Source organism: Echeneis naucrates, chromosome 18 (assembly GCF_900963305.1).
Source record: "Echeneis naucrates chromosome 18, fEcheNa1.1, whole genome shotgun sequence".
Classification (NCBI taxonomy): Eukaryota; Metazoa; Chordata; class Actinopteri; order Carangiformes; family Echeneidae; genus Echeneis; species Echeneis naucrates.
The window spans coordinates 13,457,092-13,476,300 of NC_042528.1; the positions used below are offsets into that span (position 1 = coordinate 13,457,092).

General features: G+C 39.7%; 1 protein-coding gene across 1 annotated transcript in view; it reads right to left on the minus strand.

Annotated features, from left to right (window-relative positions):
* adam19a (ADAM metallopeptidase domain 19a) overlaps positions 1–19,209 on the minus strand; it is a 173,785-nt gene that overhangs the window by 119,834 nt on the left and 34,742 nt on the right. The gene's annotated exons all lie outside the window — the stretch shown is intronic.

Below are 19,209 nucleotides of genomic sequence, written 5' to 3' on the forward strand. Positions count from 1 at the left end.
ATTCCACACATCAAACAATTCATGCCCAAAGTCATTTTCAAACAGCCAAAAACAGACCTTGCACACCAACAAGGGTATGCACACAAACATACAGAACCACGAACAAGCATGCACACACGCACACAAACATAAACACACACACACACACACACACACTAACAGAGACTGCTGTAATGAAATTGCTATGAAAGCACTATTATAGTATCAATCTTTATTTAATCCATTCCGTGGAAAGAGAGGCCGATTGTAATTACCTCCACCTCAACTGGCTCTAACAAAAGCCAGCATTCACATCATGCTTCCTTACTTTTCCTTCTCTTTTCTTCCTCAATTTCCTATCATACAAAAGATCCCTGGGCTTTCAGTTTCATTTACAACCGATGCAGTCCAAAATATGGCTTGAATTAAGATGTACATGTACAGTGTCTCCAATAATTTGGCAAACCTGTGCATAATTTCTGGCCAAAAGACTTGTAGTAAGACATTTGAAAAGATTGACATTTTTACATTTGATGAGTTTTCATGCTGTCAGATTTCTCTTTCTGGTTCTTGCAAGAGACCTGGGCCAAAGCCAGGCCATTTATATATAAGTGAGTCCATACTGGAGACATTATCAGACAGGAAGCAAAGAAGGCTATGAAGGTGCAAATTCACATCCATGTTCTCAAATGTTTTGCAACTTTAAATGGTCTAGGTCTAGGTTCTATATTGAGACAGTGAAAGTATCAAAGGTCTCTGTCCACAGAGAAATGCTCACTGCCATATTGCTCCCGCTCACCATACTCAGAAACTGAACCTTAAAAACTGCCACCAGGACTTCGATAAATTGAGATGTCACAATAAACCAGATACTGCTCTCAGCCGCACCCCCAAGCCCAGCCTACCTGGACTTACCAACCAACCTTACAGGATTTGTTTTCTTTGAGCATGGTCTGTAATCTGCTATAATTTTATTGGACCCATAACTATACATCAGTTAGACTTCCAGAGAGAGAGAGAGAGGTTCTTAGTTAAACAAAAAAAAAGGTAAAGAATTGTAATAGTTGTGCTCCAACACTGAGACACACTATAACCATGAGCGTAAGTTAGTGCCATTATGTCTGGAACCCCAGTGTTTTTCTTGTGAATATTTAATGCTGTCACTGCTCTAGTTTACACCAAAACAAGATGTTGTAATGTTTCTTTTAACTATTCCGCTCAGCCCTGTTATCAACACTTCAGATAAAACACCAGACAAGTTCAAATATGGGACAATGAAGGAGTGCAACTAGAGAGCAGGAAGGACCCTGGTGTGACAGAATCAGCTCCGTGTTGTTAGCTGAGTTCTTGGAAAGGGGATAGCTGAGATCTCCCTTCGAGTTCTGGGAACTGTCTTCAGATGACACTGTTTACTGAACTTAATTAACTCTCACATTCTCTGAATGCACTGTTTCAGCACTGAAAGCCAACTATGCTTATGTATGTACATGTAATAATTTATTGCAACTTTGTCTCTAACAAGATACACGTCTAAATTGATGTGTTTAGGCAAACACACTTAGCAGGAAATATAATTGCTCCTAGAATGAACTACACAGGCAATGTTTCCATCAATTCAGCAATAGAGATGTTTCAAAGGGCAAGAAACACACACACACACACAAATACAAACACAAACACACAAAGCATTTCTGTGTTGTGTGTCAAGACAGATTAATGTCTGTTTAATGAGTGGTATGGAGTAGCATGTGATGAAACCACATACATGGGCATGAAATTCTCATTGATATCACTAAGAAATTGTATGTAAAAGGTAGAGCAGAAGGAGGTAAGCTGGTGGGATGAGCTTGAAGAGGGCTTATTATAAATGTGATCCTTGTTTGTACTGACAGTGTTTTAATGATCTGCCCATTTGTTCCCCCGCAGCCTGAACTTTTGTCCTGAAAGATGAGCTGGATTGTTCAGACGGTGCTTATCCCAAGAGCAGGGATCTGATTTCTGCCATTTTCCACATTAGCAAACAACATTACAACTGTTACAAATGCGTTTTTTTTTTTTTCTGTGTGTGTTTTGTGTTTCATCATCCTGGTGTCACTCTTCATGTCTTTGTGTGTTTTTCATGAGCCACTGTGTTGGCATCTGTTTAAGGGGGAAAAAATTGCTCAGTATTCAAACCCAAAATTCCTTTGAAAACAAGTCATATTCCATTTGTGCTCCTTGAAAAATCCCTAAACCCCAGTAGACTGACATCTCCCTGCTCATTGTGGAGGATGTCTCTGTATTCTAAAGAGAGGCTGATCAAAAGAGCCTCCTGTTGGAACAGCACAGCTGTAGATTCTTCCTCCATGCCATTCAGAAAGCCGACCCTGCTGCGATCAAAAAAAGGCTCCCAGTGGATTTTTATTGCTATAGTACATCATGTTTTAATGCTTTTAATGTTTTTAATGTTATAAATCTTTAGTTTTAACCCTGTAAAGCACCCTAAATTGCTGAATATATGAATGGTGCTGTACAGATAAAGTTGCCTTGCCTTGCCTCTCTCAATGTCTCTCTCCCCTACCTCTCCATACCAACACTTCATTATGTAAGAATTGTAAATTCTTTTATCATCTGTGCTGGCTGCAGTTTCAAATGTGAATGACAGGAACGCAAGCATTGGCAAAATAAATATGCTGTTTTTCAAATCTTAGTTTAAGACCTCAAAGTCTCTTTTTATTTATGTTCTACAGTATTTAGACATACCTAGCACATCTTTCTGATCAGAAGGATTACTGGGTATATGAAGCTACAAGCTGAATGCGTATCAGCTCAAAATATCTAGTGAGTTTGAGTCTTTTTATTGTCTTGCTGTCTTGTTCCTGAGTTTGTTGACCTGTAATGAGCTGTAATGGTCTTCGAGAAACCCTGAGTTCAGTCTTTAAATAAATAATGTTGTGCCAAACAGTCTCCACTTACTAGATATTCCACTGACATTTTTTGACATGATTTTGTTATGATCAGCTTGTAGCTTAGTTTATATAAATGTGAAAGAAAATGGGTCTTAGGAAATAAGATAAGATCTGTTGATACTGATTATGTGAAATATACAATAAATACAACATAAACACAATATATAATGATAAAAAAATATCAAAATAATAAAGAATAAGCCTAATAAAAGCATTACTACTTGATGTACAGCACTGTAATGCTCACCACAACAAAACGTAGATGAGAAGACCCACAACCCTTAAATATTGTGGACAGAAAAAATTATGGCCTGCCACCCACATATGAAGTTTCCAGATGGTGCCTTAATAATCGGCAGACTGGGACCAAAGGAAGCATTACAATGAACAAAGCAAAGCCACATCAAACATTTTGCAGTTCCTCAAATGATTGATCACTAAATTAGTTATTAATCTTCTCGTCATTAATGAACTAATTGTTGCTTTTAAAAAAGACACAAGCGGATGCAGTTGTGTGTAAGTGTACAGTATCTGTCTGCTCAGTTTTCACTCTCCTACTGAAAATCTACCTCAACATTTACTGAAGAGATTGCTGGGGAAAGAACGGTTTGCACTCTAGTTTGCAGTGAGTCTGACAGGATGGCCTATAAATGACATTATACGTTCTCTAGAGTGGTATGGAGCGTGATTGCAACAGTCAGTCTGATGTGTTGTGGATATTTTATGGAGAATTCTGTTTGAGTTGAATGAACGATTCATCAGGTTATTTGACTTCCCCCTCCAGAGCCATTTGGACCCAATTTTGAGAACCACTGATCTCTTTTACAAAATCACTGCTGAGAATCAGAGCCACCAGCCGAACATCCAGCAAAATGAACATACACCAGGGATTAATAGGATATCATCTCGATGTTTAGGAAGACATTAGACAGATGCTTGGACACTGCAACTGCAAGTACTTTGCAGTTGGCCCCTGCAAGAAAACAGCTGTGTTGTTCCCAAGCTCATGACCACACCACAGGGGGATAAGACTGAATTACAGCTCTATAAGGCACTGTTGGAGAACAAGGTTTCATTGCTGGTTTATCTGATATGCAACTGATGGTGAATATTTAGTGCAACATGACAACAGGTATGGTGTGAAATTAAATGTCCTTTCCAAAATACATCTGTCAGGTTTACTGAATTCTGTCCAGATGAATGGCTTAACAGTCATGTTCATGTACCCACAAAAAGAGACACAGGATAGATGTGGACTTTCTACAAATCGACAGGAAAACAGCCATAAATCACACAGATGTCTTAAAATGTTCATTGACTGGCTTTGTTGTTGATTATAATCCCTCTGGAGACAACATTCACTGCAAAGGGAAGAAATTCTTAGAAATCAGATAATAAATTAGCATCTGGGTTTAAGTCAGATGGAAACAAACTATAATGCTTTTTCCAAACAAATCTTGAAACAAAAGGCGCAACTAAACGACCCTCATCAAAGAAAGGAGGCATTTGAAGAAACAAGTAACAGACAAAAAAGCTGTTCAGAGAAGTTTAAATTCTACTTTTCATCCTCCACACAACTGATCAACTAATGTGTGATGTGGGTCTGCATTTTAAGTCTCAATTTCAGAACTTTGCAACAATTAGTAATTTCCAGGACTGGATTCTCCAACAGAGGTCAGGTCCGTCAGACAAAGATAGCTCTGCTTCAATAAAACACAAAAGCTGTGGGTTGCTCCAGGAAGTACTGTGAGGTTGAAGTACAGTCCCGAGTCCAACTTTGAATCTTATGATCACAAGAGGCCAAAAAATGTGTATGTTTTACAGGAAATGTCACTGTAAATATGTTTTCTATTCACATAACAAAGACGCACTACAGTACAACTGAATAATCTAGCGAATAGATCACTACAATGAGCACAGATTACACAATATTTAGTCTTGCTGAACAAAATTCCGTTTTTATTTAAGTGTTTCATGGCCCTGTGGAGTCTGTCACAGCTGTTGGTTAAATTAAGGACAGATCGTTGTGTTTAGTCGACTTGCCGAAAACCCAGCTAGTGACTTCAGACACAAACTTAACTCACATTTAACCAAAATCACCATCTTGCTCCGTCATTGATTGAGACTAATGCGCAGATTAATTCTCATTAAAAAGTCTACTCAGTCTACTTGAGACGTTCAGTGATACTATTCTACTATGGTAGTCATCACTCCAAATTCCCAGTGATTTCTGCAAACATTTTCGACTGTCAGAGGCAAACTTCTACCTCCACAAAGAGCTTTCAATATCTAATAGACAGATGAGCAAAGTTATCCCCCCAAGGGATGAATCATATAGACCTCCTTATATCTAATTAAGATTCCATTACCTTTCATCTATTGCCAGCATTAGAACAAAACATCTTGGGAGTTGTAACAAAAGGCAGACTGTTCGAGACAGCTTGGGACTTAAACTGAAAAGCAAACCGTCAGTTTTAGTAACACAGAATGGTTTGTGCATCTGGGCACTGGTGTGATGGAGGTTTAGCAGAGATGGTTCGCCAATTTATTTCTCAACAACAGTCATTTGGGGAAGGAAACAGATGTACACGAGGGATGAGTAGTCCCTGCATTGCTTAACATCTCACTGTCAATCAGACAGGAAAACAAACAGAGCTTCAGCACAGCTGTGTCTCCAGCAGTTGGCAAAGGAAACACCAGGGGTCAATTCCATTTCATTTCACCTAATGCAGTATGTCCATTCCATACTAATTCTAAACATGTACTGCAGTCTCAGTGACGGTCTATGCTCTCATCAGGAAAGGAAAGAAAGCATTTGTCTCTGCTGCCAATCAAAGAGTGGAGGCAGAGCTGTGAGGCTGTCTCTCTTTGATCTTCTCTTTGAGTTTGAGTTTTTTTGGTAACTCACTTTGCTTTGTTGGCTACTCCCATAAATAGATTTTGATGGCAGACATTTTGATTTTTCTGGTAACATTGTCAAAAAGGGCTGCTAACTTATTGCCATGCAAGAGCAAACAATATTAATTTCACCGGGATTGCAAAGTCTAATGAGGCAAAGTAACTCCAACACCTCATGATAAAACCTTTATACTGTTGAAATGTAAAATGAAAACACATATAGTACATGTTGTCTGTCTGAAATAATCCAGCCAAAGAGTTCACTCACTGAAAGGTCAAATCAAAAGGGAAAAAGTTCTCCAGTGAATAATATACACTATATTCCAGAAAAGAATATTACAAAGTCAGCTTTTCCCATTATCATGCAGCTGGGGGACTGGTTTGCTGTCACACCTAACCTTCCTATGTCTGCCACAACAAGGATCAACAGGACTGTTCCTGGCTCAAAGTGAGGAAAAGGTTTCCAATTATGGACTGAACTACACCTGTCACTCTGTCAAAGGCAAAATAGTCTCCTGGGATTGTGTAGTTGTTGTATGTGTTACTTTTCCAGTTTTCTTTTTTGGAGCCTGGGGGTAACATAGAGAAAATACCCCAACTTCTAAAAACAGCAAGATGCAGTTGCAGCTGTGATGTTTGTACGTGAGCAGATTAATGAACACCAACGAGATCACCCAGTTTTCCTGGAAAACTGATGCAAAAAGCTGCCAGTGATCAATTTAACACTACACTGTTGGCCCAACCCTCAGTGTGTTTATTTCCTGTGGGCAGGGTCAGGACTGGGTAAAGGTGGTACACACTTTGTATGTAGAGTAGAACTGTTGGTTAAGGCAACTAAGCAGGAAAAAACACACAAAAAATCCTACATTTGATGTATCATGACCTCATGAAGTTATAGTGGTGCACACTGGGTTTGTTTTATCTTTAAAGTTATTAATCCCCAATTAATCACTTTTCTGAATAAAAGGCGCAAACATGGAATATGGGAACACTGCTGTTCTACCTAAAGCCGGAACAACAACTTTGTTAACGTGACAGCTGGCATGGCAGCAATATCCAGGCTGTTTGGCTCAGTGTAACCAACCTATATAAAGAAGGTTCTTTAAAAGCTTGACCACCACCAGTGATTTTTCCAATCCCTAGTTGTGCTGTTTGACTTTGTGTCGCCTATCTCTGCGTGTTTATCTCTGTGGGGTCCTGTGATATAGATCAATCCCTCAATCAAACTTGCTGACAGTTAGTTTTCACTGGACTAACAGTTAGTAAAGCATTTCGTTTTCACTAGTTTCTAAATCACTCGCTCATTCCTTAGCTCTGCTAACTTAGCTTAGCAATTAGCAACGGCCTCTTGCTTTCCTTCTCTCTCTCCTCTTTCTCCCTCTTCTGCTCATATTTCCTACTACTCTGCGTGCTTCAAGTTCAGTTATTCCTCTGCCTCCTTTAGTGATAATGGTGCATGTAATTAATGTAGGTTGTTGATAGATACGGAGGAAGAGTACATGAGTTGGAGTGATGGCTCTGCACCGCAGCTAGTCCAACAGACCTACAGCAGCTCCCACAGACACTCAGAGTTTATTCCCCCCCAGCAGCTCCTGAGCAGCCAGGATCTAGTCAGGACGGTTGGTTGACGGTTAAAAACCTGGATGATCTGCAACTTTTTACTTTTGAACTTGAGTTTGGCCTCCAGCTCCACAAACTTTGAGTCAATTTGGATCAAGACATGTTCTTCGTCCATCAAATAGAACAAGTTTCTAGGACAGCCTTCTTTCACCTATGCAATATTGCAAAATTCTGTCCTAAGAGGATGCAGAAAAAGTAGTTTCCTCTAGACGAGACTACTGTAACCCATTACTATCAGGTTGTCCCAACAATTATCTGAAAAGACTTCAGTTGATTCAGAACACTGCTGCACAAATATTAACAGGAACTAGGAAAAGGGATCACATCTCTCCTGTGTTAGCTGCTCTTCATTGGCTGCCGGTAAAATATAGAGTTCTTTTTCTTCTTCTTCTTCTTCTTTTAACATATAAAGCTCTTAATGGCCAAGCTCCGTCATATCTCAGAGAGCTCATAGTTCCTTACTGTCCTAGCAGGCCACTCCGCTCTGTAGATGGAGGTTTACTTGTGGTTCCTAGAGTCTGCAAGAGTAAATCTGGAGGCAGATCTTTCAGTTATCAGGCTCCTCTTCTATGGACGGGGAACCCCTCCTCGATCTGCTGCTGCAAGTTCTTGTCCTGCATTCTGCCAACTGTTGGTGAGTAAATCCTTTATGTGTTCATTAAATATAATTAAAGAAGAAAGAGAAAACAGAGCTCTGAAAAAAGAGGAAACCTGGTGTTCGATGCTGCTTATTTTCCACTACACTCCACGCCTCGATCACTCTTGCTCTTATCCTGTTTGTAGAGGTACACTAAAGAACCCTCCATTTAATGTCAGAAATGTGATGAGACACTGCCAGACTGAAGGAGTGGAGCATTGAGAGCAGGCAGCATGCCACCTAAAACCAACCAACACTCCAAAGGTGGATTTTGTGGAGGATGGTCCAAAAGAGGGTGCTGTAGGGGGGCAGCATCTGGAGCAGCAGGGGGGAGTCAGCTCCAGTCAAGCCCCCCAACACAGGATGAGGAACATGTTCTCTATCTCAGTGCCTGAAGAGAATTAACAGGTAGGGGAGGGGTGGTTCTAAAACTGGAGGAAGTGGATGATATGAGCAGTATCTCACCAATTTTTGAGCGCCTGGAATCAGCATATCAGTGGCCAGCGGCTGATTCCATATCTGACAAGGGAGGCCCAAGCAGCATATGTGGCCATGGCACCAGAGGACACCTTTGACTACAAGAGGGTGAAAGAGGCCATTCTTGCCAAATATGAAATCAATGAAGAGCTCTATCGACAGCAGTTCAGAGAACCGGACATCCGCCCCAGTGAAAATCCAAAGGAATTCTACAATTGGCTCAAAGACAAATGATTCTGACCAGAGAACAGCAAGACCAAGGAGAAAGTAGGGGAGATCCTCATTCTGGAAAAATTCTATCACTCCAATTGCTCCGCTTAGCCCACCATGGGTGGTATTGGGGCAGGATATTCCCATCCTTAAAGAGTTGATTCAGTCGTCTATGAAAACCCTACACATGATATCTTCTCTTTTCCTGTTCTTGTTCTCTCTCCATCCCTCTACAGAGTCTCCCCCTCCTTTCCTTCATGCTTGCTCTCAATGTGTCTCTCTCTCCCCCTCTCAACCCAACTGGTCAAGGCAGATGGCCGCACCCCCTGAGCATGGTTCTGCCCGAGGTTTCTGCCTCTTGAAGGAAGTTTAAGTGCTTGCTCTTGGAGGGATCTGTTTGGTCTTTTTAACAGCTGCCTAAAGAGTTTGGTCTGGACCTGCTCTATATGGAAAGTTACTTGATGTAATTTTGTTATGATTTGGCGCTATAAAATAAAAGCGCTTTGATTTTAAGCCTAGATGAGACACACAGATATGATTTAGTTGTTGTAAGATGTAACCGATGAAAACCATCCTAAATCTCTGATATTTATCAGGAGGGGCAAATTCATTCATATTCTGTCTGAAAACGTTTGTTGTCAAGTGTTGTTTAAATTGGTTGGGGCAGTAGCTAATAAGCTGAGTGAGGGGAGCAGCTGACAAATTAACAAAAACACAGATGAAGAAGGTGCCAACTTCAACCTGCTAAGTTGACAAGCGAGTTCAGGCTCAGCATATGTCCACACTACTCATTTTCAATTTGGAACCCATACTACATTTACTCCTGATGGGTTCTGAAGCTCCCAAATTGGTTCATTCTGGAAACGCTATTTTATTTTGAAAGCACCAGGACTGTGTTGAGTTGAGGGGCAAAAAAGTAGACTTAAGAAAGACCAGTCAATCAATGATTTGATCTTATCAGCCTCTACTTAACAGAGGTGAAAGCAGCACAAGTAATGCCCCAGCAGTAACAGCTGTTGTTCAATGAAGTTGAGAGAAGGTTTTTTGATCTTGGCTAATACCATTTGTTCTGTGCAGGTAAACAGATCCAACTGGTAAGAAGAAGAATTATTCTACTATACTTTCAGCTCTGAAGCACGAGGATTGGCTTCATTTGAGTCTCTCAGTAAAAATCAGTCACTACACTTTGTGTCCCTCCTTACAGTATACTATGGACTCAGTTCCTTAGCACATTACTATGAGATATAAGATTTCACTTTAATTCAGGATGTGTGGCTCACAAATATAAGAAAACACACTTTCAGGCTGCGCACAAATTGGATATTTCAAGGGGATTAATATTTAATAAATCCACATCTCTAATTTACTTTTTATTTCAGAGCTGCATCTGCACACATACTGACAATAAGATGGTAATGTAGTCCTGTCATTTCCTTTATTATTGGATACTTTCATAAAGCATCAGTTCACACAGTAATCAATTATCTGCTGGGTTCATCAACCAAAAGGAGTCATTTCCATCAAACTGTGCAGTGATGAGGTGCTGCTGCCTTTTTTAAATTTCTCCACTTCCATTGTTGTTCAAGGTTCTTCAAAAGCTTTAAGATGCAGAAAATCAAACAGTCAGCTCTGGCTGACATTAGCAGCCAATGAATTTAGATTTGTATAACACAATCTGGTACATTGAAGTGCTGCAGACTTTTGTAATTCGTCCGCCTGAATATTTTCCAGTGCTTTCTCACTCCCACACAGTCCACATCATTGTGCTGCAATGTTTAAAATGAAGACTGACAGCTGGGATCTGCACACTGAAATAACAATTGTTTGAGCCAGAGGTTGAGACGACTTCTGGATTGAGGAGTGAAAAAACTCAATAGACACATGCACACACACGTACACACAGCATGACACACATGCACTTTTGCTGTTGAACTACTGATATCCCAATTTGACCTTCGATAGTACAGAGAGAGGGAAAAAAGAGAAGGATAAAGTCTTGATGGTTACCTTGACACCACAACCCAGCACATATACACATCTGGCCATGTTGCACAGTATAAAGATATTTGTGTGCTACAATGCAACATCCATATATCTCAATCCTTTTTAAACGGATTTTCAAATATAACTTTAATAGACCGGCAAAACAGCATGCGGACATCCAAGCATCACACCTGTATTTGTGCCAGATCTGAGAATTTACTGCAAATAATGTGTAAATGTAATGTCCCATTAAGACAGAAAAACCATTCATAAAGTCAAGGATTGGTGGTCTGGTTAATAAGCTTGTGGTTCAGATGCAGACCAAGCCCTTTACTTACAAACTAGGAATAAAAATAATTAGTATAGCTGGCTTTAGAAAAAGAATCACTTTTGTTGAGAGAGGAAAGGGCGACACAAAAAACTTTTGCAAATTCTGCAGATTTCTCCTCATTGTATCACAGGACAGAAAACTATTAAAAGGTCAATAAATCAAGTGAGATGCAAGGTCATTTTCAAATACAATTCACTTCATCATTTGATAAAATGCAGCTTTAAGGTTCTTCAGCACTGGCTTCACTTTACAGCCCTGCACTCTTCAAGACAGCCTGTGGCTCTGTCACACTAAAGCACAGAAACCGGATCAAAACTACCCAGTGCAGAATGAGCCAGACAGAAAGATAAACACACAGCATCCAGTTCATTTTCAAAGTAAAACATTCATTTATTCATCTTCAACCACTTATCTGTTTCCAATTCACGGGTCAACACCCAGCACAAATTAGTCTCACATGACTACACCAACATCACACCCTGGTCAGAGGATTTTCACCATGAACCCAAGAACAGAAATAAAGGTAAAATCCATGAGGTTAAACTCTCCAAATACACCCAGTAAGAAGTTGTTGGATATGAGCTATACGGTCGGAAAGTATACAGTACACATAAGGATATGACTAATAAATAATTATTATTATTATATATTAGTGATAATAAATGTATGTTTTAAGTTACATTTAAATTCACATCAGAGAATGTACACACACACATATATATATAAACAAAGCTTGCTTAATTTTTGTGTGAGGGCTTTAACTGTCATTAAGGTCATGCTAGTATTTGCTCTCAATATAACCATCATTAATTAAAAGTTTACATTCTACAGATCAAACCTGAACAGTATTTTTCAAACTGCACAAAAAATTATATTCCTTGCAAAGCGGGGAGGGATTTGATGTTCAATTTAAACATTCATGTTAAGAAACACAAATGTAATTCTTTATTTTATGGGTACATGACTAACTATCTGAATATCATCAATAATAAATCATCTAGTTGAAATGTGAGGAACAATAGAAAAAATTACACTGAAACTACTTTTTTAATTAAGACTTTCAGATATATAATTGAAGTGGGGATGGGGATGAGGATGAGGACTGGGAGCTTGGATTTATCAGACCTGGTTCCTATGTGACCAGACTACAGTCATCTTTCAAAGGTTTCACCACCACAACAAGAACACATTGTGGAAGAAATCTTTTTTTTCCAATTCTAACTGTTTCAATTCATCTGCACAGAGTATCACCTCAAACATGGTGCTCTGAGCTGGAGCCCAAACCACGGCTCACAGCAGCGGGAAGGTGGGCTTGGCAGGAATACAGATAGCAGCTTATTGCTGACTTCGCTCAACACACAGAGAGCAGAGAAGCAGGAGAGCGTACAACTGCCAGATGTACACAAAGGAAGACATAGCAACAATGAACAGACTGGCTTTCCTGTCAGCAGTGGAGCAGGACAATGTGATGAACAGCTTCCCAATGAGCAAACATGGCCTATGGTTGTGTCTGGATACTGATGTTTATGCTGCTTTTATTTTTACTCCAGCATGTTTGAATATTGGAGGGATAAAACTGGTTTTCACAGGTTTTCTTTAGTAGCTTTTAAGGCAGCTTTATTAAAAAGAGCAAAGGCATCTTTAAACTTAAACAAGATCATTCCAAATGTGAAAAGGCTGGTCAAAATACAGTGTATCAGATTTCTTTTGAAGGTCCGTATAGCTTTAAGGTAAGTGACCATCTGGTCTTTGATACTGTCACAGTGTTCAACCTACACTTTTATATTCAAAGATCTCTGTCCACAGAGAAATCCCCACAGCCTGTATTCAGAAACGGCCATAGGGACTTCTAGAACGTTGTGATGCCATAACAAAGCATTCACTGCCTGAGCCCAACCCAAAGCCGCAGCCACTTGCACCCATCACTATCCAACCTGAAGGACTTTGTTTCTTTGAGTGTGTTTTATTGGATCACTCTGAAAGTCGGTGAGCGCATCAGAACCTCTGGCTGAATGAGCTGTTGTTACTAGAGCTCTAGAGAGAAGCCTGATATAGGTTGTTAAAGGAAACTCACAAATACATCTCGAAATATTTCAGCTAAAGCACTAGTACTGTACTGTAAAATTTTTAAGGTTTTCTCTTCCTATGTTAGTCTGGATTTAAATTTCCCATTAAATATTTTTTTCATATCGGCTTCTAGCTGTGGCCCCACAATAAGAAGGTCGCAGGTTTGGTTCCCAGCCTGGGGCCTTTCTGTGCAGAGTTTGTATGTTCTCCTCATGTCTGCGTGGGTTTGCTCCCTGTACTCCAGTTTCCCCCCACTGTCCAAAGACATAATGTTTTGGTTAATTGGTGACTCTAAATTGTCCGTAGATGAATGCAAGTGTGAGTGGTTATTTGTCTCTGTGATGGACTGGCGACCTGTGCAGGATGTACCCCACCCTCGCCCAGAATGTTGTCTGGGATATGCTCCAGTCCTCCTCCACGACCCAGAAACAGAAGAAGCTGCTTCTACCTCACAAACACTTTTGGTCAGTGCAGGGGTGACTGTTAGTCCAGTTGTATCCAAAGGTCCATGAGGTGCTGAACAATGGCAGAGAAATACAGCCACACCTCAGAAAAATGTTCACCTCCACAGCTAAGGCTGCTCTGTTTGTTCTGGGGGAAAAGAGGAACCTCAGTATGTTGAGCACACCAACAGCCGGCTAATGCATTTGATCTTTTTTATTACAAAATGCTTTTAGCATTATACTAACAAAATACTACTGTAGAGGAAAGGTCTGAATTCTAAGTCAATAAACAGCAAACTTGAAATGGCTTGGCCTTTGTAGATACACTGACAGTTAATATTAATGATATTATTGTTGAATAAGACAGAGTTGACCAGCCATGTCAAAGAGACAACACAGCACAGGCGTAAACAAGAGTCATCCGAAACATAAGCTGAATCTCAATGAGCTTTTGTTTGAACACATTTTTAAATTATTCAATTAGAGTCAGGGCCTAATTAGGGGATATTTTAATTGATAAGGTTCAGCAAAAATAAATCAAACCTACTATTTCTACATTCTCCACAGCACAAATTCCACAACATATTCAAATTACTGTGCAAATGTACAAAATTAATCAGTAGTACTGTTTAGTTGAAAAATACAGATATAAGCTAAAATTCAGCACTAATAATTATTGGCAAAAAGCAATTACGCACACATATTTTTGGCAAGTGTTGACTTAAGCTTCAACTGGCTAAAATGAAAAATGCTGCCAGCTGCAGATAATATCAATGTTAATTCCACAAGTAACTTGTGATCTGGAAAGCGTCCCACCATGCTGTGAGACAATGTCCGATCATCAATTAACCATCTATCAATCAAATTTATTTTTATAGCATCCAATCATAACAAAGTTACATCAAGGCACTTTACATATAGAGCAGGTCTAGACCAAACTCTTTAGAAAATTATTTAAAGAGGCCAAACAGACCCCCCCAAGAGCAAGGAATCAAGGAATCTATCAACTATCAAACAAATAAAAGTATATTTTGCAAGGATACAGTTTTCTTATTCCATATTTAGGCTCAACAACAATGTGAGAAAATCATCCAAAAAAATATTTTAAATGTGTATTGGTGCTTGTCAGAATGTGAAGCTTCTGCGACTGTATCATAAAGGTTAACTGAACTTCCTGAATAAATGCAGGACAGTAAAAGAGCATGCATTTTCCAAAATATATTTTCTAAAACAAATATCAAACGAGCATAAATGCATGCAAATGCAAAGAAGATTGTGGGTTTGATTCCTGGCCTGGGATCTTTCTGTGCCTCACTGTGTCTGCGTGGGTTTCCTCCCACAATCCAAAGACATGCATGTTTGGGTGAAACTGGTGACTCTAAAATGGCCGAGTAGCTCCCAAACAGACGCATCGGTTACGTCATCTATCGTGCCTTACTAGAAGAACCCAAGCGTGGCCCCGTCACTGCCTGACTAATAATGAAGATGTCCTCACCTGTGTAGTTTTTCTCAGTAGCAGAAGATAACAACAGCATTGGTTTGCAAAACCTGTTCAGCAAGGATATCGAGAGGAGGAAAGAAGACTTCAAGTTTTAACAATGATTCTCATATATTACATGAAAACTCATCTCGTCATCACGGCAAAGAGTACATAAAAATACCCAGAGCTTCAGCATCAGTTATATTTAAATTTTGGAAACTTTATTTACTGTAGTAAACTTAAGGGAGATATTTATTTGTTTGAGTTTTCTTTTAACTTTATAAGACATGCTGCTGAGCCTGGGAGCTCCCTGCACTTTTTGGTAGAATTTTAAAATAAAGATGTCTATTGTCTAAGATTAAAAAAAGTATAAAAATTATAGACATAAGTCCAGGTAAATACCAGCCTGTCAAAATATCTGTTGTCGTGTCAGGTTTGGACTGATTCAAGCATGACAGCTTAATAATGCAAAAAGACTGGCCAGCATGCTTGAGTTCACTCACAAAATTTTACTTGGCAAAATGCCACTCAAGTTTCAGACACAAAAATGACATGATGTTCCACATATAGAAATTAATTTGAACATATGCAGTGTTGTTTTATTTCAAAATTAACTATCGGCAATATTTGTGCTAAAAATGTTGTTGCATATTTGTACCTGTCAGAGGTTCATCCCTGAAAGAACATTGACGGGGCCAAAAAATTATGATTCAAGACACAATCTAAATAGCTTGGCGATAGCTTGAGGCCTGGTAAGATGGAGTATCAGTTCCAGCTGACGCATTCTAAAACTATTTCTATTCTAAAATCATTAGGTTAATCCTGATGACTATGATCCCACTTGAATGCTGAAAGGCCAAAGACAATGTGCACTACTCCTGCCATTGTGAATATTATTGCCATTGCGAGCATGCTCACTCGTCCAGGATGGAACAACCAGGGAATCAGACTGTAAAGATATGCATGCACACTTAGGCAATCCAACAGGGGACCACAGTGCATCATCATCATTATCTTGGTTTACATGTACATGTCCATAATGGCATTCAGACCAAAAATAAAAAATATAAAATGAGAAAGTGCTGTGAGGATGTTGTTCAAAATACTGGTGAGTCAGTATCCTATCACTATCCTATAAGACCTTTGAATATAGAAAATAAGATTACTGGTCCTTGGTCCTTGGTGTACAAACAAGAAGAAGCTTCAAAGCAGCATAAAGTTTTTGTTGCTGTGTAAGTTGTTCTGCTGAGAATCCATCTATGTCAAATAGAGTGAAAGCAAGACATCACAATGTTGTGTAGTTTTCAACATTCGCACCATGCAGAGAGGAAGGCTTAGAAATCTACCACCAACCTTGCTTTCTCATTGCTGTTTAATCCCATTGATCTCCCCTCTTCTGACACTGCTAACCCTGTTCATTTCTTCTAATCCTGGCACTGGCTAACCTGGCATCAATCCCACTTGTCAGCGTGCCGGTTAGTGACAGGATGCTGGTATGCAGATGAATGTATGGGCCTCAATTATACTGCACAATTATGGTTCTCAGCGTGACTTCACTTTCCCATTATTATCAGCATTAAGATGCACAAGAGGCTGCCAGACGCCTCTAGTGATCACTGTCAATTACACGGTATCCATTGGGGAGCTGGCCTGAGCCTGGAAGCAAATCAACAGCAAGGTTGTTGAGGTTGAGGTTCCAACTCCATTTCACTGTCCGTTGTGTCAGGCTAACAATTATTCTGATTTACACAAAAAAGATTTTTTTGTTAATATTATTAACATATTATTATTATTAATAATTAATATCATTAATTTCCTCTCCCTTTCCTTAAAGCTAAGTCCTGTATTATTATTGTTACCTACCTACTAATAGAGAAGAGCGGGCTATAAACAAAACCCAAAATTATTTATAGTCCTTTGGTTTATCAGTGTCTTGTGACTTTTTTCATCGCACTACTTACACTAGATTGTCTTCTACCTAAAATGCATTTCTTCCCCAGCGTAAGAGATGCTAACACACACTGCTATCCACATGATGTAAAAGAAAACCTGACACATTAGCCCAGACTGCCTTCTTTCATTGCTCTCTGATCCAGTTCTTATGCTCATGTGTCCGTTGGGTCCTTTGGTGGGAGACAAGGGTCAGCATGGGTACCCTGTCTGGTCCGCTGCCAAAAACCCCATAGACAACAAACTGTAATACTTTGTGTGTTCAGAACCAGCATGAGCTACAGCAGTGCTTCTATTGTATCAGACCAGGCAGTCCAGCCTTCAATCCCCACAACTATCAGTGAGCCTTGACCCCTGACCCTGTTTGTGGGTCAATGGTTTCAGATTTCTGACCACTGCAAACCAGGAATATCCCACAGAGCTGCAGTTGTCACACCACCACAGTTTGGTCCTTGTTAAAGTTTCTCACACCATCACACCTGATCATTTCTCTTGCTTCCAATTAATGTTATCTCCGATCGGTGCGTATTCCATTTGCATGTGAATCAGAATCAGTTTTTCAAATAACCGACTGAAAATCAGTGATTCACCTACCGCGCCTGCCTTTACATGGAGGTTAGATTTATTATTGCACTGCTTTCTTGGATTGCAGTGAATGCAGCTTAACAAACTGAATCATTGTATTTAGTTTGACTCAAAACCGAGTGCAGGATCTCACCACAACCTTGATTTTCTGTGGTGGAGATTACCTATTAATTATTACTTGGTATTCCATAATCCATGGTTGAGAAAGATATTTTAAGATACTATTTATTAGCCAAGAGCTGTTTCTGGACTTTAATTCGTGTTGAATAAAAGTCAGGATGAAAAAGAATGAAAGAATGAGAATGTTTTATTTCTTCTTCCCTAACTGCCCTGGTTTGGATTTCTGACTGCTCTCAAGTCATCATGCCACAAGCTCTGGCTACAATTTTCCCTTTCCTCTCACCAACTCACACCCAGCCAGACTGACTTCCTCTTGCCAAAGCCACCATTAGGCCAAGCAGGGGCATCTGTCTGATAAGGCACAGAGCCACAGCTCCATGCTTAGCTGCTACCCAGCCAGCTCCACATCAACAATGACATTATATAACAAGTAGCCAGTCCCTTAGTCCCAGACATGACAACATGGCAAAAGTTGTTGGTCTCATGCCATACTACTGATGACTGCAGTAGTATGGCATGAGACCAACAACTTTTGCCTAAATATATGACATCCTGTGGTGACTTGGTCATTTACTGTATGTGTTTTGTATCCCTTGCAGCTCCACCAAGATATTTATTTTGGTGTACACTTCACATTGTACCTGACAACAACAAGCAGTATATATGTAGCAGAAATGGAGATGGTCATCACAAACAAAAACACATGCTGAGCAACTCCTGGAGGTGCACATCACGGAGGACCTCTCCAAGATCTCACACACTGTCCAAAGCTGTCTTCTTGTACATGCCTCTCTGTCTTTATTTTGTTAATACAATAAACGCTGGCACAATCAGCAACTGGAGCCAATAGGAGAGTCTGATGTACAGATGTGACTGTAGATGTCATGCACAAAGACAGCAGATAAAAATCAATGGATAAAATAAAGCAATAAAGAGTCAGAATGATCCAAATCTTTCCTAATTTAGTAGTATTGACAGAAGTGCCACACGTGGACAAATCAGGGGTTGTTAGTAAATGCTGACAAGTTGCCTTCCTATCAAGCCATGATGGTACAATAACATTCTTCAAATGATTTGATTTTAAGATTAAAATTTATTATGCAAAAAATCTGCATCAGATTAACCAACTATTAGCCCCAGAAAAAGAGCAGTGTGTGTGTTTTAAACTAACAAATGTTACAGCTTTTGTTTTACACACATTCATAACATTCATAACTGTTGTCGAATATCAGGTAGGTCTAAATCCTTATAAGGCAATGTCACCTCTCTCTCAGGACTGTACCATACCTCTACGATCAGGAACTATTTCCTGGCATATGCTGTGCGGTTTAAACCTACTGGTGAATCGTGAACAGTGGTTTTCACCTCTCATCATTCTCTAAAGGGCACACAGTCTTTAATGTTCCTTTCCTTGCTCTTGTGTGTGGTTTTATGCGGGGGGATTTGAGCTGAACACAAGGCAGTAAAAAGCCAACGTATCA